General features: G+C 42.7%; 1 protein-coding gene across 10 annotated transcripts in view; it reads left to right on the top strand.

Moving 5' to 3' along the window:
- Positions 1 to 24,645, top strand: part of FILIP1 (filamin A interacting protein 1) — a 155,355-nt gene that overhangs the window by 95,293 nt on the left and 35,417 nt on the right. The window contains exon 1 of one of the 10 annotated variants that reach the window (XM_065588065.1): positions 19,045 to 19,293. The exons of the other annotated variants lie outside the window; for them this stretch is intronic. The gene's annotated coding sequence lies outside the window, so the exon portion shown is untranslated. Of the gene's footprint in view, positions 1 to 19,044; positions 19,294 to 24,645 lie in introns of those variants that run through there. 10 annotated transcript variants of the gene reach the window in all.

The raw sequence follows: 24,645 nt of genomic DNA, 5'->3' as shown, positions 1-24,645 counted from the left end.
CCACGGCCAGCACACTGCTCGCCCGCGGCGCTTCTCGCCACCCCCATTGGCCCGGGACGGCGAACCGCGGCCAGTGGGGGCTGCAATCGGCTGAACCTGCCGCGTCATTGCCGACATTGCCGACCCCTGCTCTACTGTTTAGCAAAGTTTACTAATTGTCTGTTCTTGTTTCAATGAGGTATATTATTAAATTAATGGAGATATCCTATATCATAGAACTGGAAGGGACCTTGAAAGGTCATCAAGTCCAGCCCCCTGCCTTCACTAGCAGGACCAAGTACTGATTTTTGCCCCAGATCCCTAAGTGGCCCCCTCAAGGATTGAACTCACAACCCTGGGTTTAGCAGGCCAATGCTCAAACCACCGAGCTATCCCTCCCCCGGGATTAATTAATCCTGTTTGCAGAGTGTGCTGTCTTTCAGGAGGATGCCTGGTGGCCTGCTAAATTCACCAGTATCTGTTAGGTACAGATGATACCATTCCATTCAGCCAACTATCCAGGCCTTGCACTTTCATTGGCACCCTTCTTTACCCTCACCCACTGAGGTCTAGCATACATATTAGCTATATGCAGGCCTATTCCCAAGCCACTTCCCTCACAATCTCCTTACCTTCTGTTTAGTCTCCTTCTATTGTCCTCTCCTACTGCAAAGCTTTTAGCCTATCCAAGCTCCATCGCCTTGTGGTATTGTCTTGCCTTCCCATTCATGCTCAGCATCCTGTCACTCATCTCTTCTTCTTCTCTCATACTTGGTGGCTTTGGGTAGGGAAGTGGGGTAGTCTTCATTCCTCTCCCACATTCTCATGGTTAATAGGGTGATTAGCACAAAATGGCCACTCACACCACACTGGGCCTTCCATGGAGATGAAGTGCCAGGTGAGGGCCAACCCTTCCTCATTCATGAAGTTTTCTGTGGATGTGGGATTCTAGGCAGCCCCTTTCCTGTGTCCGGAGAAGGGAACACTCATCTCTCCAGCCAAATCATGGCTGAAGTCTTCGTATAGTTGCAAATATTTCTGCACATTATCTATGGCCACAGCAGTCAGCAGACTGCCAGTGCCTCCAGCCCAAGGGTTAGGGGAGAATGCCTAGTACTATCTGCAGAAAATTCAATAGGTGGGAAGAGCAGTAACCTGTGCCTGGCACCCTAACTACCCTAAAGTCCCAGTGTGGAGGGGAACAGCAATCTAAGGCCCCCTAGAAAGCCTGGGAAGAAAGGAGAGGGCTGAAAGACACCAGGCCCACTTTTCAAAGACATCAATGGTAAGTGGGGTCCAGAGGGAACAGGAATGGCTGGGGATGGGCGAAATGGGGTCTGGGTGGAGTTGGGATGGGGTCTTGGATAGAATTGGCCACTGTAGAAAGGAAGGGCTGGTGTAGCAGCTGCAAGGTTGCAATTGATCCTTTCAGCACAGTCCCACATCCTCCCCATCCTTCAGTCACAGCTTTGACAGCTGAGAGCACTGGCTCTGTCACCTGTCAAGCTGGCTGCATTCAAGCATGAGAGCAGCTGAGGCAGTTCTTGGCTCTGTCCATTCACCCACAAACCTCTCCTGAGGGCAGGGCTTAGCGTAGCCAAGAGAGAGAGCTTGTTGCCCTCAGCTCTGCTTAGTCCCAACCCTCAGATAGCAAAGAAAGATTTTAAAAATATAACGAAAATTACAACTTTATTACAAACTTTAAACTCTTTCTTTGGTCCCCTGGAGATTCACTTGGAAAACAAAAGACAAAAATCAAAGATTAGTTAACAGACAAATGCAGGCACACCCTTCAGTGCACTCTACTGGGGAGTGCCACTACTGTCCATCCACTGCCTCAGCATTTCCCACGCTCCTCAGATCGAACATAGGAAGGGGTCATTAGCTAAAATGCAGAGTAAGGCTATTGCTGTCACCCAATCCCATTACTCTCTTGTAACTTCCCATGGTGCCTCTGCACCCATTCATTGCCTCACTGTCCCCTCAAGGAATGGTTCATATCCTGGAAGTCCTACTGCACTGTGCAGGGCGGGAGGGGCAGGTGAAACTAGATATGCTAAATGGAGGGTGCCCTATAGAGATGGCCTCCCTTCAGATCCTGGGTTGGATCACTCCCATTTCTCCACTCAGGAGAAAAGAAAGCCATTAGTTCAGCTACAAAAGAAAGCAAAAGACCAGGAAATACAAACTGAAAAAACATTAATGGCAAAATTGAAATGAAAAATACTACTGAATAAATGAATGAAAAGAATACAGTCCAGTCCCTCACTTCTGCAGGCATCACCACTAATAGACAGTGATGCTTCTCATAATACAGCTTGTGCCTCTAGGTCCACTCCAGAGTCAGTCTGGCAGTGGCTCAGGGGTGATTGGTGACAATCTACAGGTGTGAGTATGGTCCCAGCTCCTTGGGAGCTGGCTTAGGCATTATGGGATCAGTGAAACAAATCCCAGAACCTGCAGTGCTTGCAGGGAGCACTGTGTGCACCTAAAGCAGGATGGCTAGGGTGGAAGCACTGTACCATTGCAAACTCGCGCTGATTCAGTCACAGTGCTGCAGGTTGTACAGTCCTCTAAAATAGACACAGTCACAGAGAATGCCTGATTCCATTGTGCAGTCTCCCTCAGTGGGAGTGCTCCTCTGGACTTATGAAGTTGTCAACCTCACAGGTAAAACCCATGAGAGGAGGAGACCGGGTTTTCTTGGCAAGAGGAGCAAGCCTTTGGAAAGCATTAGCAGTTGAGATTAGCACAACCACAATTCTCAATTCAGAATGAAAGGTAAAACTCACTCCTTTGACTTGGATTTCATACAATCACAACTAACAGCATCATAGAAGAGAAAAGGTGGAAGACGAGGAGAAAGAGCTGAAGACAAGAAGGAAGAACAAGAAAAAGTGTAATCGAAGAGGGAGCTGAGAGAGATGGAAGGAAGAAAGAAAACCTACACAAACAAAAATTTCACCCCAACTATCTAGAGGCACATAGAAAAAATAATTTAGGCCTCTGGCTGTTTGTATTCTTGATTTTTAACCATTTGGGAGGCTCTGAGGCCCAGATCCTCGAAAGTATTTAGTCAGCTAGCTCCCATTGATTTCAAATGAGAGTTAGGCACCTGAATGCCTTTGATCTGGGCCTGAGAATAGAGATACTACAATGCTGGGTCACTTAATCACTCATGCCCATCACCCCAATCGGGGTATGGGCCGCCAACCACAGATCTCCAGAGTCCTCTATCCCGGGCCATTTGCTCTAGCTGGTTCCAGGTATAGCCCATTTTTATGCTATCAGCCTGAAGGTCACGTCGCCAGGTGTTTCTTGGACGGCCTCTTTTCCGCTGCGACCTGCGCCGTCTTTCTTGACTCGTACATGGTCCTCACGTTCCATGTACCAATGGTAATCCTCCTAGTTGCAAGAAGGGTAATCGGCTTAGTGGCTTCCTCGTGACTTTCACCACCCAGCGTCATGCGTCTTCGAGTTGAAGGCCCTTCTTTTTCCAGGCGAAAGTCTCTGTAATCTCTATTGTTGGTGTTTCTGTAGCAAATTAATTTTTTTTTTACGGGGTGGATTTGCTAGCCCCACCCTCCTCCTTTATCCTGACTTGGGACAGGCAGATGGCCCCAAAGGACCTCTCTTGTGGAGTTACAATGCTGGGTGTTGTTGTTTAAAACTAGATGATAGATTGGCTTTAGAGATGGGCCTGAGCCTGAATGTTCAGGTTCAGATCTGAATCTGTAAAGCTCAGAGAGATTTGTGTCAGGTGATGTTGTTCAGATTCATTTTGCAGAAATGGAGCTGAGTGAACATGTTTGGATTAAGATCTGAATTACTCCAAAGTATAAAAGGGTTTGAATCTGGTGAAACACTAGGAGGGTGGTGAAGCACTGGAATGGGTTACCTAAGGAGGTGGTGGAATCTCCTTCCTTAGCGGTTTTTAAGGCCTGGCTTGACAAAGCCCTGGCTGGGATGATTTAGTTGGGGTTGGTCCTGCTTTGAGCAGGGGGTTGGACTAGATGACCTCTTCCTACCCTAATCTTCTATGAAACCCCTCTCTCATTTATTTTGCAATTTCTAATGTGCACCTAATGTTGTTGTCTCTGGGTGCAACAAATGCAAACAACACACTATTAGTATTAGCAAATATTAACTAAAGAGTAAGCTCTCCACACAGATTATAGAGTATTAGCACCCTACACTTCCAAGGCAAAAGAATGAATAAATAGGTGAGTGAGAGAGAGAGAGTGAGAGTGTGTGTGTAACACAATTAACAATTCTAACACCCTGGACCTGATTCTCCACTGATTTGAACCTATGCAAAGTGAGGGTAAAATTTGACCAAATCCTAATTCTCCATTTGTTTATGCCAGCAGCAGAGTTTTATAAGCACTCTGACTGCACATGGTGCAAGGCAGTGGAGACTTAGACCCCTGACAGGTTGAGTTTATATCCATGTGGTAAAGTGCACAGGTATACAGTTAAGTTATAACTTCTGTTCACTTGCTTACACATCTGTGACCCTGAGCAGCTTCAAATAGCTGCCATTTCATTGTCTTAAAAATCAATCGACCAGAAAACTGTACACTTTCTCCTCCAGGGTGGTCTAATTCCCCTCACCCCACCCAAAAAAAAAAAATTACATCTGCCCGAGGCCCAGGACACACACAGTTCAATCCTGCACCAGTGGCAGCTTTTCCATACATAAAACTGTCACAACTTTAAAGTCTGTTATCTAATGATCCTGCAGGGCTAGAAATGGGCACAATGGACTGGAGAGATCCTCAATGAAACTGCTCTTGCTACAAGTCCTGGAAAGGCCTGAGAGATCGGACTTAAAACTCTGATAATTTTAGCCCCAGAAAAGCTATTTTGCATCAGTGGTGGAAGTGTTTACATTTATTGGTTTGAATTTTATCTCCCTCAAATCCTGCTTTGGTTGGACTGATAAGGGCATATGCTTCTCCCATTGAAGTCAGCGGCATTGATGTTAATGATTCAGGATCAGGCCCAAGCCCATAGTCTTGCAGAAGAATACAAGAAATAGCCCTGAACGCCCTCTAAAACATTCCTAAGATAGCTTTTTCTGTAATATACATGGCATATATTTTACAGAATACATGATGGAGTGGGATGGCATGAGGGTTTTACTGGAACGTAGTTGGGATGATCTGTGTAACTCACTCCTGGCTTTGACACTTGGGAGTAACATGACCATCGCAAAGCCAGGCTGATAAAACATTTATAACACAACACATAACATGTCTTCCCTATCTGTCAATATAGAAAACCGATATTTCAGCCTAACAGAACTAACGTATGTATGTATATATAAATTATACACACACACACATGTTTATGTTAGACTTCATTAAAGTGATAAAGATTTGAATTGACTGTTTGCATTTCTCATTGTAGCCTCAAATTGCACTCTACAACTAATGGGACAATGTTCCAAGTATAGAGAAGCATTTAGCATTTTCCTCCAGGACAGGGTTGAGAATTCATTCTGTATTTCTTAAGCAATGCCCAGCTAAATCTGGTTTTAGTTAAACCCTCTTTTTGAAGTACATGACCATAATTAGATCTGCGCAGAGGAGACAGCAGGATTCTGACCCCAGATCATTCTTCTACAAAGTTTTCTTTCACTCTTCATGCAAAATTGTCTCCTCTCCTCTTCCCCCAGAGCAGCACCCCCAGCAAGGAATGTATTGGCAAGTTTCTCAGCGGTCTGTGATAATACATTCCTCTCTGCTTTAGTCATCCTGGCATCAAGATACTCCTGGCTGCTCTTCTGGTGATGTAATGCTGGGCCCACATCACCTGCAAAGAAAATTGATCTGCAAGTAATAAAAAGCACAACCGTCTTGAAACAAAAACGGGAGTATCAATGTTAGCAGATTTCAAACTCCTTTTTTTTCCTGCTTTTGTTATTAAAGTTTCTCCTCTCCCTTATCCCATGAGAAGCCAGCACCAAGCCCTTTCTTTATTAAACATTTTCAATTGTTTCATTTTATTTAAATATAGCCGAGACAGCCGGGGGGGGCGGCGGTACTAGTAGGGGCTAGAGTTCTGAGATTGTTGTAGAGTTTAACCCGTGTTCTCCTTCAGATCTGTAGATTCTTTTGATTTTTATAGCACTAGTAAAATGAAGAAAAGGCCACAGTATCAATCAGCCAGTGACCGATCTACAGCATAGTCTAACCAAACATAGGTCATTTTGAAATGTTCACTGTTAATGAATCTCTCGGACTTAACATTTAAGGCCAAATTCTGAGTGTAATGCCATGCAGCAACTTCAGAGGGGTGCCGGAAGGTATAAAATAGCACAGAATTTGGCCCTTAATTATAAAATGTGTTTTTTCTTTTAAATTCTGGAAACTTTCACGGTTAGAGATTTGCATCCATACAGCCAAGACTTCTCAGCCATCTTCTTATTCTGCCTTTGAGTTTTCTTATTTATTTGTTTTTCTGACCTGCTTTCCAAATCATGAGCCGGAAGGAAAAAGCCAGCACAGTAGGGATCCACAGCATGGCCTACAGTTGTTACTCCGCTTACCATTATGTTGTTGGCAACAGTAACTCACTGAGTCAGTCTATTTTGACTTTTCAGTAATTGCATCTATAAACTGAATTTTGTGTTAATTAATTAAAAAGCTGACAATGACAAGGGCAACAGTTTTACAATCATTAAACAGCTTTCATCCCATTCCTTTAGCTTGACATACGTATCTGTACACTTCAGAAAGATTAGTTTTTCTCTCGATATGATACATTTTTAGGACTGCACATTAAGTGGTTCAAGTTGAATGATAGTCTATTATGAAAACACCTGACAGTAACAAATGCCACTTCCAAACAGTGAAGTAAATCAAGTTCTTCAAGTTCTATTTTACAGTTTCAGTTGACCGTAAGATAATGACTGGAACATGTGATTTTGTGAGGCATGTATTTTAGCTGAGTTGTAAAGCTTGTGATCCTGGTCTCAGATTTAAACAGGACAGTTCCACAAATGTTAAAATAATGAGAAAACATAAAGCTACATCTAGCTGTACAAAAACAACGAGAAAATATTGTGAGGCTAATATGATGTGCTATTTGCTATTAATCCAAATCCCTATCTTCACCCTTGGATATTCTTTAACACTGTCAGATCTTATAGTCAGTCCTGGGAGCATATAAAATAGCATCATGTGGTATTTCAGCTACTCTTCCAACTGCAGATTATTTCTAAGTCAGAATCAGCTTTACAGGCCTTCAGAGAGAATTATTATGCAGAAGAGATCTGTTGCATTATTTCTGAACAAGTTTAGTGCATCTGCAGACCCATCACTAAATACTCCATGGGTCAGGTGGGGGAGGGAAGTTGCTCTACTTAAGCTCCGCTCACAATCTCAAGCTCCACCCAGAGTGAAATAACTAGCAATATTGACATTAAAATTGGCATAGGTGTCTTTCACAGTTACCACATTGTGACAGTGTACCCCATAAGGCTTTATGGGGGTGTGTGTGCTTATAAATGTATGTATGACATAACTGGAATATGTTTTGTGCTGCCTGTGCCATGTAACATATCTCCGTAAAGGTTATGGTCTACTATATCTATTCATCCTATTTGTACACTTATATCATTTTCTACTTGAGGTTAAGAATATGGGCTGTATACTTGCTTGGTTTCTAAGTAAGCTTTGTGAGGCATTTGGTCAGTTTCTCTAGGAAGGAATTCACAAGGTTAAGTACCTGATCAGGAAGCACTTGGGGAACAATGCATCTTGGAATGCTCCAATCCACATAAGAAGTCTTCCTGGAGACATACAAGATACCATGTGGACAATGGCTTCGGCCTGTAAAGACTGAGTCATGCAGGGACATGTGACTTGCCCAGATGACTCCAGAACTCCATCATGGAGCTGGACTTTGCATAGGAGTGAGGAGGGGGGTCTCCACCCGCAGGAGAAAGTCTATTTAAACCCGTGGGAGACCCCTCCATTTTGTCTTCAGCTGGCTAAAGAAGGAGCCTCTCCACCCCCCAGAATACCAGAAGGAAACTGGAACAAAGGACAGTAACTACAGAGGGTGTGAGTGATTGCTGGACCAGGCTAAAAGGAGATTAGCCTGTAAAAGGGAGCATTCTGGAACTGGTGAGGATCTTATCTGTGTTCAGTGTTTGATTAGACATAGATTTGCGCATTTTATTTTATTTTGCTTGGTAACTTACTTTGTTCTGTCTGTTACTACTTGGAACCACTTAAATCCTACTTCCTGTATTTAATAAAATCGCTTTTTTCCTTATTAATTAAATCAGAGTATGTATTAATACCTGGGGAAGCAAACAGCTGTGCATATCTCTCTATTAGTGTTATAGAGGGCGAACAATTTATGAGTTTACCCGGTATAAGCTTTGTACAGGGTAAAACGGATTTATTTGGGTTTAGGCCCCATTGGGAGTTGGGCATCTGAGTGCTAAAGACAAGCACACTTCTGTGAACTGTTTTCAGGTAAACCTGCAGCTTTGGGGCAAGTAATTCAGACCCTGGGTCTGCGTTGGAGCAGACAGGAGTGTCTGGCTCAGTAAGACAGGGTGCTGGAATCCTGAGCTGGCAGGGAAAACAGGAGCAGGGGTAGTCTTTGCACATTAGGTGGCAGCTCCCAGGGGGGGTTTCTGTGATCCAACCTGTCACACACATAATTGAAACATATCTGTTCGTTAACAGCTCTATTAGTCATGTTTTCAGGCTGTCTACAGCCACAGGAAACCTTAGCTGAATCAGGGTCAGATTTAGAAAGTTTTCTTCTCAAACAGACAGGCTAGAAGCACAGTTTCAATGGAAGTGGCAGGTGCTCAGCACTGCTAACATATTACTTATGCACCACTTATTAATGTGGTGCATTAAGGATTTAGGTGTTAGTACCTGAAGAAGAGCTGTGTGTAAACTCAAAAGCTTGTCTTTCTCACCAACAGAAGTTAGTCCAATAAAAGACCTTGTCTCTCTGACTTTAGGCTCTGCAGCTTGAGCATGATGGTTTTAATTTTGCATTCAAAAACCTTGCAGAAACTGATGGGACTATAAGAAAAATACTGGTATTGCATAGCAGTTCAAGTGGTGTCTTGGAAAGACCCTAAAAATATTTTCCATCTGTTCTCTATAGTCAAAAGTTAACAATGGGCCTGCACTATGAATATATCTTTCAAATAGTTTAGATAAGTAGCTGTCCCCTACCTGGCAGGCCAAGGACCCCTGAACCATTTTGCGTCCATTACACTGGCATCTGAGCTCCTTGCCGCAAGCTCATGCAGGAAGTTGTAATTTAGACCTGAGTGCACAACTAATCCAAAAATGTATTAGTCTGATTAATGGTCTCACATACACAAGTTTACATTGGTGCTACTCCTTTGATGACATTGGAACTACCCAAGATTTACACTGGTGTAAGTCCAATCAGAATCTGAATAATAACTTTTTAAAAAGTATATAAATAAGCTGTTTCCTACTTGCAGTTTGTACTTTTAGCCTCTGAATAAAAGTTAGCTCTCTAGCAAAGTAACTTGCAGACCATATTTGTTCCACTTGTGGCAGTATTAATTTTAGAGCATTTCTGTAGCCAAATACTGTATATTTATTTTTATAACAACAGTTAGTCAGTGTTGCACATTGCAGATGAACTGGTGATTTTTAGGTTCTTAGCTTTTCAGGAAAGGAACTTTGCACCATTAATACTTATGGCACTGTATACATATAAAAACAATAGCAATATACAAGCCAATGGAATTTGTAGTAGATCATAGAATCATAGAATATCAGGGTTGGAAGGGACCTCAAGAGGTCATCTAGTCCAACCCCCTGCTCAAAGCAGGACCAATTCCCAACTAAATCATCCCAGCCAGGGCTTTGTCAAGCCGGGCCTTAAAACCATCCAAGGAAGGAGACTCCACCACCTCCCTAGGTAACGCATTCCAGTGCTTCACCACCCTCCTAGTGAAATAGTGTTTCCTAATATCCAACCTGGACCTCCCCCACTGCAGCTTGAGACCATTGCTCCTTGTTCTGTCATCTGCCACCACTGAGAACAGCCGAGCTCCATCCTCTTTGGAACCCCCCTTCAGGTAGTTGAAGGCTGCTATCAAATCCCCCCTCATTCTTCTCTTCTGGAGACTAAACAATCCCAGTTCCCTCAGCCTCTCCTCATAAGTCATGTGCTCCAGACCCCTAATCATTTTTGTTGCCCTCTGCTGGACTCTTTCCAATTTTTCCACATCCTTCTTGTAGTGTGGGGCCCAAAACTGGACACAGTACTCCAGATGAGGCCTCACCCATGTCGAATAAAGGGGAACGATCACATTCCTCGATCTGCTGGCAATGCCCCTACTTATACAGCCCAAAATGCCGTTAGCCTTCTTGGCAACAAGAGCACACTGTTGACTCATATCCAGCTTCTCGTCCACTGTGACCCCTAGGTCCTTTTCTGCAGAACTGCTACCTAGCCATTCGGTCCCTAGTCTGTATCAGTGCATGGGATTCTTCCGTCCTAAGTGCAGGACTCTGCACTTGTCCTTGTTGAACCTCATCAGGTTTTTTTTTGGCCCAATCCTCTAATTTGTCTAGGTCCCTCTGTATCCGATCCCTACCCTCTAGTGTATCTACCACGCCTCCTAGTTTAGTGTCATCTGCAAACTTGCTGAGAGTGCAGTCCACACCATCCTCCAGATCATTAATAAAGATATTAAACAAAACTGGCCCCAGGACCGACCCTTGGGGCACTCCGCTTGAAACCGGCTGCCAACTAGACATGGAGCCATTGATCACTACGCGTTGAGCCCGACGATCTAGCCAGCTTTCTATCTACCTTACAGTCCATTCATCCAGCCCATACTTCTTTAACTTGGCGGCAAGAATACTGTGGGAGACCGTATCAAAAGCTTTGCTAAAGTCAAGGAATAACACATCCACTGCATTCCCCTCATCCACAGAGCCAGTTATCTCCTCATAGAAGGCAATTAGGTTAGTCAGGCACGACTTCCCCTTGGTGAATCCATGCTGACTGTTCCTGATCACTTTCCTCTCCTCTAAGTGTTTCATAATTGATTCCTTGAGGACCTGCTCCATGATTTTTCCAGGGACTGAGGTGAGGCTGACTGGCCTGTAGTTCCCCGGATCCTCCTTCTTCCCTTTTTTAAAGATGGGCACTACATTAGCCTTTTTCCAGTCATCTGGGACCTCCCCCGATCGCCATGAGTTTTCAAAAATAATGGCTAATGGCTCTGCAATCTCATCCGCCAACTCCTTTAGCACCCTTGGATGCAGCGCATCCGGCCCCATGGACTTGTGCACGTCCAGTTTTTCTAAATAGTCCCGAACCACTTCTTTCTCCACAGAGGGCTGGTCACCTTCTCCCCATATTGTGCTGCCCAGTGCAGCAGTCTGGGAGCTGACCTTGTTCGTGAGGACAGAGGCAAAAAAAGCATTGAGTACATTAGCTTTTTGCACATCCTCGGTCACTAGGTTGACTCCCTCATTCAGTAAGGGGCTCTCACTTTCCTTGACTTTCTTCTTGTTGCTAACATACCTGAAGAAACCCTTCTTGTTACTCTTAACATCTCTTGCTAGCTGCAACTCCAAGTGTGATTTGGCCTTCCTGATTTCACTCCTGCATGCCTGAGCAATATTTTTATACTCCTCCCTGGTCATTTGTCCAATCTTCCACTTCTTGTAAGCTTCTTTTTTTGTGTTTAAGATCGGCAAGGATTTCACTGTTTAGCCAAGCTGGTCACCTGCCATATTTACTATTCTTTCTACACATCAGGATGATTTGTTCCTGCAACCGCAATAAGGATTCTTTAAAATACAGCCAGCTCTCCTGGACCCCTTTGCCCTTCATGTTATTCTCCCAGGGGATCCTGCCCATCTGTTTCCTGAGGGAACAATGATAACAGTGAGGCAAACAGATACAAAATTTGAGGGGGATGTGGGTGAAGATGCATGAAGCTTGCAGCTATTCAAAGGAAAGATAAACAGAATAGTACGAAGTTGTGGGGGAGAAGTTTTTTCAACACTTCCAGTGTCTGTACCTATGGAAGTCAAGAGGAGTTGCATATGTGAAGGCAAAATTTGTCTCACTACATACTAGAAATATCATAAAATACAGATGGAAGTACAGAGAAGCCATTTTCTTCCACAGCCACCTATAAACATGCTAGCACAGACACAGAAGACAGCTATCACTTGGGAAGATTACTAATTTTAGCGAAGAAAAACTGGCTGTAGATAAAAATACACATTTTATCCATGTAACCTACTCTTCCTAGATTCATTACATTGAAAAAATAAGGGGACAGAAAGTATTAGAGATGCTGTAGTGGAGGTTCTGATGTAATGGGCAGCTGTTTTCTCTTTTGCATTCCAGGAAAAATCCACAGATACTGAAATGGACATTAATGAAAATACCTTTCCCGCCTTTCCTACTGACAGTTGTGACATGGGGTATTAGGTTGTGGTGACAGTCAGGATTACTCAGTGTTGAAGTTATTAAAATCTATTCGTCTCACCTGGGGTCAGAAGCAGCCGCTGATTTATGTTGCACAGTTCTTGAAAATTCGTTTTTGCTAAATTATGTAGAAAACCATTATTTGGAAAGTTTGCTAAAAAAAAGCCTCAGTAAATAAAGCCATGTATTTCTGTTATGGCACCCTAAGAAACATCTTTGAAAGAGTTAATATAAACTCATTGTATAGGCAAATGACATTATAAATGGCTAAGATTAAAGTGTAAAGGTAAAATGACAATTTCAAAAAATAGAAAAATTATTTCTAAAATGAAGGGCTTGATATTAGACTATCGAAGCCAATGGGAATGTTATTAATGACTTCAGTGAAGGTGGGATCAACCCCAGAAATTGCACTCCAATTGCACATTAGCAATTGTTCTACTATTAGGAAAATTCTCTCTCTCTCTCTCTCTCTATATATATACACACCGCTACCTCGATGTAACGTGACCCGATATAACACAAATTCGGATATAACGCGGTAAAGCAGTGCTCCGGGAGGGTGGGACTGCGCATTCCAGTGGATCAAAGCAAGTTCAATATACTGCGGTTTCACCTATAACGCGGTACGATTTTTTGGCTTCCGAGGACAGCGTTATATCGAGGTAGAGGTGTATAATTTTTTGCCTCACTTCTCTGCACACAGGTGATTTTCACTGTTCTCCTAAATCTTAGATCATTCTTATGCCATTGTACACAGCTACATGAGTTACTCTGGTTTCCTAAGTCAAGAGTCTCAACTTTTGCTTTAGAGAGCTTTTCTGTTCATGGCCCTCACCGGAAAGTCAGATCCATCCCTCTCCTAGAACTTCTGTCACTCTGACTTTTTGGATTAATTGGCGCAAAACGGCAATTTCTGCTGTGTTTTGCCCACATTTTTGTGTGTTTCGCCCTCTCATTTTATTTGCCTTTCTAGACTGATGTATCAAATGAAAGACAATGACAAGTCTGACAATTATTATTAGGCTTAGAACGCAGGAGTTTCTGTCCACCAGACCCATAATTGGTTCACTAGATTTACAGACTCATAGAAGTTAAGGCCAGAAGGGACCACCATGATCATCTGGCCTGACTGCCTGCACATCACAGGCCACAGACCCTCATCCACTCACTCCTGCAATAGGCCCATAACCTCTGGCTGAGTTACTGGATGTTCTCAATACTTGATTTAAAGACTTCAAGTTACAGAAAATTCACCATTTACTCTAATTCAAACCAGAGTGCTCCACACTGCAGAGGAAGGCAAACCCCTGCCCCCATCCCAGAGATCTCTGCCAATCTGATCTGGGGAAAAATTCCTTACCGACCTCAAATATGGTGATCAATTAGACACTGAGCGTGGGCAAGACCCACCAGCCAGACACCTAGGAAAGAATTTTCTGTAGTAACTCAGAGCCCTCCCCATCTAGTGTTCCATTTCCAGCCATTGCTAATAGCAGTTGCAGATAGGCCATATACCATTGTAGGCAATCTCATCATACCATCCCCTCCATAAACTTATCAAGCTACTCCCCCTCTTCCAGAAGTTCACTCCTCTGATGGTTGGAAAATAATCTCAAGCCTAAACCTATGGATGGGCAGTTGACATCCATTTGTTCTTGTGCCTACATTGGCCCTTACCTTAAATAACTCCTCTCCCTCCCTGGTGTTTGTCCCTCTAATGTATTTATAGAAAGCAATCATATCGCCCCTCATTCTTCATTTTGTTAGGCTAAACAAGCCAAGTTCATGCTGTCTCTTCTCATAAGGTAGGCTCTCCATTCCTTTGATCATCCTAGTAGCCTTTCTCTGCATCTGTCCCAGTTTGAATCCATCTTTCTTAAACATGAGAGACCAGCACTGCACACTGTATTCCAGGTGAGGTCTCACCATTGGTGCTGACTCTGTGGATTCTCCGGGACTGGAGCACCTATGGAAAAAAAATAGTGGCCCACCGGCAGCCCCATGGATTAGCTCCTTCCCCTCCCGCCCGCCGGTTCAGCAGTGTGCAGGAGGTGCTTAGGGCAAGAGGGAGGAGAGGGGGAAGGAAAAGGCAGGGAGAGGGGGCAGGAAGGGGCAGGGCAGAGCAGGTGTGTGAAGAGGCGGGGCGAGGGGGCAGGTTTGGGGGAAGGGGTGGAGTGGGGGCAGATTTCACGAACTCAGAAAGTCGGCACCTCTGGGTCTCACCATGCCTTGTATAATGGTAATAATACTTCACTATCTCTACTGGAAATGCCTCGCCTGATGCATCTTAGGGTTGCATTAGCCTTTTTCACCGCCACATCAAATTGGCAGCTCATAGTCATCCTGTGATCCATACATGCTGCTTCTAGGCGGCATTATGAGAAAGAACAGCAGCTGGAAACAAGGTCAGCAGAATTAAAACCAGCATAACGGGGGAAAGGAAGGGGTCTGAGAGGAAAGGATGGCAGGAATAAAAGGAGGATCAGTTTAGGACAGATGATAACAGAAACAAAGAGGAGAAATGATTGCAAGTAGAAGATTTGTGAAGGAAGAAAGGGCAACGAGAAGAGCTAGGTATAAAGTAGTCAGAGAGAAGAATGTAGTAGGGCTTGTGCAAGTGGAAGAATGGAAGGAAGGGGAGATGGTGAAGAGATGGAGTAAGAGGTCCTGAGATTTGGCTGTGAAGACTTATTAGAGACTTTAGTGATAACAGTTTCAGTAGAGTAGAAAGAGTAGAAGGGATCCATGACTGGCTTGGACAAAAGAAACTCAAGGCAACAGTTGTAAATGGTTCATTCAGTGTTGATGAGTTCAGAGGTGAAGGGAAGAAGGGAAACAGGGCCAATGTTGAAGAGTTGGGGAGGTTTCATGGAGTTTTATAAAAGTAGGTAAGAACTTAAAGAACTTAGTCTACATAGGACACTATAGTTCTGGAGTGAGGGGTTGTGAGAATTATTGATAATTATGATGATTTACTATTTGTATTATAGTTGTGCCTAGGAGCCCCAGTGATGGACTAGGTCCCTTGGCCTGCGCCACTTCCCGCAGCCCCCATTGGCCTGGAACGGTGAACCGCGGCCAGGGGAGCTGCGATCGGCAAAACCTGCGGACACTGCCAGTAAACAAACCGTCCCGGCCCGCAAGTGGATTTCCCTGATGGGCCATGTGCCAAAGGTTGCCGATCCCTGAGCTATACAAACACAAATCAAAAAGACTGAAATACTGAGACCCTGAATCAATTGTTTTTTAACAGTGTGCAGGATGTTAAGGATTGATTGGCATGATCAGAGTAAGAAAAGAGGAATTGCTTGAAAAGGGGGTGGGAGTGGAATTGGGGATTTTTAAGGAAGACTTTGAAGAAAGAAAGTGATGGTGCTGGGTGGAAGAGGAAGGAAGACTGTTCCAGCCACAAAAAGCTTGTAATTGGTCCAGCATGCTACCGCCAGTCTACTCAGCAACAAGAGAACATGCCACTCTGGTATTCTGTTTACCGCACTAGCTCTCTTCACGGCACCAAGTCAAGGTCAAGATCTTAGTTCTCATCTCTAAAGCCCTGCATGACATTGGTTCAAGCTACCTAAGGAACCACTTTTCTCTCATCTGTCATCTTGCATGACAGATACATTCCACTAGAACTATGAAACTGACACCCTCTCAGGTCAAACTTCTGAGAATGGAAGACAGAATGTGGCTGGCCCAAGACTATGGATTCTTCTTCTTCTGCATTCCAAATGACCTCTAACCGCATGGCCTTCAGAGCAGAATATAAAACTTAGCATTTTTCACAGCCTCAACTTAGTGTTTTTACATAAACAATTAAAAAATAAAGGCAGCAAGATATAGGGAAGGGGAGGGGAGGAGAGAAAGCTGGAGGAAGAAGAGAAAGAACTAAATGAGGTGGAAAAGAAGATGGGGTTGGGGAATAGGAGGGAGGAAATCTGAGTAGAGCAAGAGAGATCAGTAGTGTACTCTGAAACAACATGGAAGTTGCTTAGGCCAGGTCTACAGTACTACTTGCTTCAATATAGCTTACATCGCTCAGGGGTGTGAATAAGGCCTCACCCCCACCCCCGCGACCTAAGTGCCAGTGTGAACAGCGTTATGTTGTCGGGAGAGCTTCTCCCACCCACATAGCTACCACCTCTCACAGAGGTGGATTTATTATGCCAACGGGAGAGCTCTCTCCCGTAGGCATAGACAGTCTTCACCAGAAGCGCTACAGTCTAGTGTAGACTAGCTCTAAGATGCTACAGTGATGAGGTGGGCATGAACGTTTAAACAGGTAGATAGGGGGCAGCATGGAACCATGTTACAGCCCTGACATTAGCAGCTACAAACCCCAGTGAAATCATTGAGAGTTACTCCAGGGATATACTTGGCCCCTGTTGTTAAAGAACTGTGATATGGCTGTCAAGTATCAGAGGGGTAGCTGTGTTAGTCTGAATCTGTAAAAAGCAACAGAGGGTCCTGTGGCACCTTTAAGACTAACAGAAGTATTGGGAGCATAAGCTTTCGTGGGTAAGAACCTCACTTCTTCAGATGCAAGTCATATGTGATATGGCTGTATAACATGATTGAATCCTGTCCATACTGGCAAGAACAAACCATGCCATAAAGCAATTAGAACCCTGATATAGTACAACTTGCTGTCTAGGTAGGTCCTGAATGATGTTCAGCTTTAAGCATCATTGCTCAGAGAAGTCTCACTGACACTGGCTTTCTTCATAGGCAGATAAAGGGTTAGTCGTATAAACCAACTATTATGATGATTATGATACGGTCTCGCATGATATTCTTATCGATAAACTAGGCAAATACAATTTAGATGGGGCTACTATAAGGTGGGTGCATAACTGGCTGGATAACAGTACTCAGAGAGTTGTTATTAATGGTTCCCAATCCTGCTGGAAAGGCATAACGAGTGGGGTACCGCAGGGATCTGTTTTGGGACCGGCGCTGTTCAATATCTTCATCAACGACTTAGATATTGGCATAGAAAGTACGCTTATTAAGTTTGCGGATGATACCAAACTGGGAGGGATTGCAACTGCTTTGGAGGACAGGGTCATAATTCAATATGATCTGGACAAATTGGAGAAATGGGCTGAGGTAAACAGGATGAAGTTTAACAAAGACAAATGCAAAGTGCTCCACTTAGGAAGGAAAAATCAGTTTCACACATACAGAATGGGAAGAGACTGTCTAGGAAGGAGTACGGCAGAAAGGGATCTAGGGGTTATAGTGGACCACAAGCTAAATATGAGTCAACAGTGTGATGCTGTTGCAAAAAAAGCAAACATGATTCTGGGATGTATTAACAGGTGTGTTGTGAGCAAGACACGAGAAGTCATTCTTCCGCTCTACTCTGCTCTGGTTAGGCCTCAGCTGGAGTATTGTGTCCAGTTCTGGGCACCGCATTTTTAAAAAAATGTGGAGAAATTGCAAAGGGTCCAGAGAAGAGCAACAAGAATGATTAAAGGTCTTGAGAACATGACCTATGAAGGAAGGCTGAAAGAATTGGGTTTGTTTAGTTTGGAAAAGAGAAGACTGAGAGGGGACATGATAGCAGTTTTCAGGTATTTAAAAGGGTGTCATAAGGAGGAGGGAGAAAACTTGTTCACCTTAGCCTCTAAGGATAGAACCAGAAGCAATGTGTTTAAACTGCAGCAAGGGAGGTCTAGGTTGGACATTAGGAAAATGTTCCTAACTGTCAGGGTGGTTAAACACTGGAATAAATTGCCTAGGGAGGTTGTGGAATCTCCATCTCTTGAGATATTTAAGAGTAGGTTAGATAAATGTCTATCAGGGATGGTCTAGACAGTATTTGGTCCTGCCATGCGGGCAGGGGACTGGACTCGATGACCTCTCGAGGTCCCTTCCAGTCCTAGAATCTATGAATCTATGAATCTATGATTCCTTTGCATTTATCTATGATTTAAGTTAAATAATTTTTGTTTTGTTTCTTTTATTAAACATCTCCCACTCGGGTGTGTAATATCATTGCTTCCAAAATGAGCTTTTTGAAATAGTATCACGACATATAGCAGTTCCATGAAAGCAAGAATGATTTCTCTTAAGCCAAAAAGAAAGAAATGTTTATGGTTAGCTCATGGATCATACTTCCATAAAAGGCAACAATGTCAAAATGTAGTGAAATTTACATACTGAAAAGAAAAGAGAAGAAAAACTTAAACCCAGGCAGCATGACTTATTTAGAAATTATCTAGGGAATAATAAAACAAAGTGTTGGGGTTTTTTTAACAGCTGCCTGGAACAACCTGTTTTAAATAAGAAGAAAGGTGAACAAAGCCAGTTGTTCAGCTTAGATCACCAAATGAAGTTTTTTAGGGTGTATGACGTATACCACATAAAATGTATTGCCTAGAATATATAACAGAACAGATTCCAACTTGTGGTCTTTTACGTAGGCTTTTCCTACAAGGTTCAGTTTCAAGGATTTGGTGTATATATATATCTTTAGTGTATACTTTTCCCAAAAGGCACAGGGAACCACCTAGTTAAATATATTTTCAAAAGCATATTAAAAAGTCTTTTTTTCGGAGTTTTTCTTTTATGCTCTACCAGGAATTTGTTCCATTGAATTCATTAACATCTATTAAGCTATGGGAAGATATGTGGACAGGTGGAAGTTTGAAGACAGATTTGCACCTAACAAATGAGTGCTAATTATCCAGAAACATATAGCAAAGACAAGTGCCCTAAAAGATCAAGGAGAACACTGGAGCCGAATAATGAAAGGTTTTCATTGCTTTGGGTTTTTTATGGACAGTAATTTGCAGTCTGTCAAACTACATGATGTGCATTTTCATATCTGTAAGTAAATACAAATCCAGATAAATCTTTGTTTTGTTTTGCTTTGGTTTGCACTAGTAGCAGCATTAGGGTTATTTGTAATATAGCTAGAGAATCTGCGAAGGTTGCAGATACTGCTTTTGCTATTAATGTTACATATGTTCTTGCACTGAAGATAAAGAGCAAGGGAGAGGGTGGGGCTGTCCCTGGAAAGAATACAAAGCAGTGTTTAAAGCAAATTTTATAATCAAATACTCATTTGCTAAGGGCAATGGCTACAGACACTTAAGAACACCGACAAAAGAGAGCAACAAATCAGAGCAATGTGTAGTCTATTAGCACATCATTAAACAGTTAAATCAATTCCATCTTTTGCTTCCCAGTTTCTCCTCTTCCTTGTAGCAAAAGACTGTACCCAGCTATGTAGCACAAATTTTGAATTAGGCTGGAATTTGTGATTCCCCTCCCCCACCACCTTTTCTTTTCCTGTTTTTTGTCTTATGTGGTTTCTCAAATGTTGTGAGTGCAATTTGTTCTGGAATTTAGTGTTTTAAACTACTTCATGCTGGTGAAAGCTTAAATGTAGAGATTAAGAAGAAAAGTTATGCTTACCTGTAAATCTTGTAGGGAGCAAGCTAGACCTATTCAGTCCTCTTGTATAAACTGAGAGATTAAAAAGTAATTTTAAAAAGGCATTTAATGCTTAGGCTCTGAATTTAATTCCCACACTTCAAAAGAGTCTCCCAGGGTTAAAGGTGAAACTCTATTCAGCCTTAGTTCATGCTGTTATACCTCATGTGCTCCATTATACTTTGGCACAGTGCAATAGCTCAAATAAATGAAGGAAAGTGTTTTAATTCTTAAGCCCACTACACAAGACATATTTAAGGGAGACTCTTAGTCTCGGATACCATGATGGGCTTTTCTATATTAAAAAAAACCACAGCAAGCAGCCAGCCAAACATACCATGATAAATGTGTGGGGAAAACATTGTTTGAGATTTAAGAGATTCGGTATATGATATGCATTTGTTTAGCTTCATGTCATATATCAAGACCTCTCTCTAGTTTTGCAGGATTTCCTTGAGAGTTAAATAAAATCCCCTCCTCCCCTATCAATCTAAGGGAAGGTGGTTTGTGAGGGGCTTTGTGGATATTGATAAAGGTCCCTGATCCTACAATCAGAACCCTTACTCATGCATAAATTCCTAATGGAACGCTACATAGGGGTCTGCCCAGTTTCCAGGATTGGGGCCTAAGAATGTGTAAACACACAGAATTCTAGATGAAACTGAAATAAAATCTATATCTGAAACCTGATAAGCTCTTTCTGATTCAATACGTTTTGAGAAAAAAATTAGTTATTTTTGAAAATGGATTTTAATATTTTTTAGCTGTTCACTTTTACTTACCAAATTAAATCCATGTTCCACAGGGGGGTAAAAGGTGGTGTGGTTCAAGGGCCATGATTTATGTAGTTACAGACCTGACTTTGTAACAGACCCACAAAGCAAGTAAAGATAAAAACATTAAACGTATAAAAACTGATATGAATTTAGGCCTGAATCCTTGATCCAGTTGAAGGGGGACCAATCTGCTTGGGGACAGGCTGGCTAGAGTAGTCAGAAGGGGGTTAAACTAATAGCAAAAGGGGTGGGTAAAAAAAAGGGAAGATATGGGCACTCCGCACAAAAGAGAGATGCTGAGAACAAAATTAATCAAGGAACCAAAGGACACGAAGAGAAGAAATTCTTTAATTGCCTATGCACCGATGTTTGGAGCCTGGGTAACAACAAGAAAAACTGAAATTGCTCATTTATGAGCATAAACTTGGTCTAGTTGATAAGACTGAAACCTGGTGGGATGGCTCACACAATTGGAATGTTAAAATCAATGGTTATAACCTAGTTAGAAAGGATCAAGTAGCCAAAAGGGGAGGGAGAGATGCACTCTGTCAAAAGTGGTTTTACTGTTTCCGAGTAATTGATAACTTGGAAGAAAATGACCTTGAATGCTTATGGATCAATGTCCTAACAGATAAAGCACAAGATGGGGTATTAGTTGGTGTCTGTATTGAAAAGAATAAACAGGATGACCTAGGTTATTATAGGCCTGTTAACCTGACATCAGTCCTAGGTAAGATAATGAAGCAGCTGATAGAGGACTTGATTAATAATGAATTAAAGGAGGGTAATGTAAATAATGTCAATCAACATGGGTTTATGGAAAATAGATCCTGTCAAACTAACTTGATATATTTTTTACGAGATTACAGGTATGGTTGATAAAGGTAATAGTATTGACATAATATACTTACACTTCTGTTAGGCATTTGACTTGTTACTGCATGACATTTTGATTCAAGAAACTAGAATGATATATTATTAACCTGGACTAAAAATGGCTAACTAATAGGTCTCAAAATGTAACTGTAAACAGGGAATCATCATCATCAAGAGGGTTTGTTTCCAGGGAGGTCCTGCAGGCATCACTTCTTGGCCCTCCTCTATTTAACATTTGTTATCAATGGCTAAATGTAAATGTATATATCTGGGAATAAAGAATGTAGGTCATACTTACAGGATAGGGGACTTCATCCTTTGAAGCAGTGACTCTGATTAAAAAGATTTGGGGTCATGGTGGATAATCAGCTGAACATGAGCTCCCACTGTGATGCTATGGCCAAAAGAGCTAATGTGATCATGAGATGCATAAACAGGAGAATCTTGAGGAGTAAAGAGGGTATTTTACCTCTATATTGGCACAGGTGTGACTGCTGTTGGAAGACTGTATCTAGTTCTGGTGCCCACAGTTCAAGAAGGCTGTTGATAAATTGGAGAGGGTTCAGAGAAGAGCTATGAAAATGATTGAAGAGTTAGAAAACATGCCTTATAAGTGAGCTCTTTGAGTCTTTCACTCTATTTAGCTTAACAAAGAGAAGATTAAGGTATGACTTGACTACGGTCTATAAATATCTACATGGGGAAACAAATATGTATTGTGCTCTTCAGTCTAGCAGAGAAAGGTATAAAATGATTCAATGGCTAGAATTTGAAACTAGACAAATTCAGACTGGAAATAAGGTGTACATTTTTAATGGTGAGAGTAATTAACTATTAAAACAATTTACCAAGGGTCATGGTGAATTCTTCATCAATGACAATTTTGAAATCAAGATTGGATGTTTTTCTAAAAGGATATTATTTTGGGGGAGTTCTATGGTCTGTGCTATACAGGAGGTCAGACTAGATGATCACAATGGTCCCTTCTCACCTTCGAATTTTGGAATCTCGGATTCTACGTACATAGTTTTGTTCTTGTTTTTCTATTTGATTCCATCATCCTTATTTGTCATTTTTTTTCTCTCCCTCCTTCCAGCTTCATCCTTTTCTCTCTTTCTCCCTTTTTTTTATTTGCCTCCTTTTTCCAGTATTTTGGATTCCCACTCATTATTCTCCAGCCTCACTGATATTATCTTCCTTTCCCCCTAGTGTGTGTGTGTGTGTGTGTGTGTGTGTGTGTGTGTGTGTGTGTGTGCGCGCACGCGCGCACACTCCCCTCCAGTTTCCTTCCTCTCTCCCTCCCTGACCTCTTACTCCTGCAGGCCACTTCAGCTTCTCTCGATCATGACTCATCCCTTGCTGTGTGCTGCTTTCTCTCACACTCTAGGGCCCCAGCCCCACTCACACTCTAACCCAAATCCTGCTACACACAGGCCCCCAACCCCACTGTCTCCCTCCAGATTTCTAGGGGATATGCCTAGTGTTATGCTGGCTAAAACCCAGCATGAGAACAGAGACATCCTTTGAAACAGACATACTTTGACTCATAGACTTTAAGGCCAGAAGGGACCATCATAATCATCTAGTCTGACCTCCTGCACATTGCAAGCCACAGAATCTCACCCACCCACTCCTGTAATAGACCCCTAACCACTAGCTGAGTTACTAAAATCCTCAAATCATGGTTTAAATACATCAAGTTACAGTGAATTCCCCTTTTACACGAGTTTAAATCTGCAAGTGACCCATTCCTCATGCTGCAGAGGAAGGTGAAAACTCCACACGGTCTCTGCCAATCTGACCCAGAAGATTTCTTCCTGACCCTAAATATGGCAATCAGTTGGAGCTGTGTATGCAGCTAATAAAAAGTGCAGTCAGGGCGTATTGGCTGAATGCCAGCCCTAAAATGAATATGCAAATACAGTTGATGTATCAGTATCTTAAACTTTACAAGGAGAAATTTCTTCCCCTTAATGTGCCTCATGACTCTAGGTCAATACACAAAAAAGAGTTTGGCAGGGCCGAGTACAAAGAGGTTCTGGTCCATAACTGGGGCTCCTAAGTACTACAGCAATATAAATAATACATAGGAGGGGTGGAAGCACCACCTGCTATAAAGGTTGCCTGACACTTCCCATTATAAGACCTTCTTTTCAGTTCTTTATAGGGAGGCAGTATGGACTAGTGGGTAGCACATTGGACTGGGACTCAGGAGACAAGGATTTTATTCCCATTTTGACCACTGGTCTGCTGGGTGACCTAGGGCAAATCACTTCACTGCTCTGTGCCTTAGTTTCTTCATCTGTAAAATGGGGATAATGCTGCTTACCTCCTTTGTATAGTGCTTTGAGGTCTACTGATGAAAAACGCTATGGAAGACCTAGGTGTTGTTATAACTTTGCCAAACATTAACTGCTGGGGCTGAAATTTTCCACGTCACATCACATATCTATCTTAGGCTGATCTCTCTCTCTCTCTCTCTCGTTTATTTTAGCTCAAACTGTTCAGCTGTCTCCAAGAATGAGGCTAGGGAAAACACATTGTTTTGCCCATGTTACAAAATGCTAGTGACCTCTTCTTTGCAAGGGTCTAGCATTCTGCACTCTTGGAACAGGGATTTGAAATTTGGCAGGGAAGTGCCCTTTATGTCAGGGATGTGCCTTTTGCCATCCCTGTGAAAATCTGCCCAAATAGTTATTCTAGTTAAGTCTTTGAAAAATCACAGTTTGCACATGTTAAAAACACCTTAGATTTGAGCAGCTAAATGTCCCCAAAGATTCCATGCACACTTGGCAAGCTACAGCCCAGGACTGGCAGGACTTTTCGTGTAAGTGCAGGTCTGAGCTGCAGGCCATGCTGAATTGAAAGCAGAGAGCAGGCCTGTCTCTCCTGTGCTTTCAAAGACAACCCGTTTCCCCCCCCTCTGCCCCCCCCCCCCCCAGCTCCAGGCAGTGTGGAGGAGGAAGCTGCCTGATTGAATGAGCCAGAACAAGAGAACTGGACCAGCACTGGCAGTCTCTGTGTGTGATTAGCTTCACCCTTGGGGACAGGGTGGAGAGGCTGAGACTGTGACTTTGAAGAGGGAAACTGG

Source organism: Chrysemys picta, chromosome 3, assembly GCF_011386835.1.
Source record: "Chrysemys picta bellii isolate R12L10 chromosome 3, ASM1138683v2, whole genome shotgun sequence".
Classification (NCBI taxonomy): domain Eukaryota; kingdom Metazoa; phylum Chordata; order Testudines; family Emydidae; genus Chrysemys; species Chrysemys picta.
This window is presented reverse-complemented; position numbering and strand designations above follow the sequence as displayed.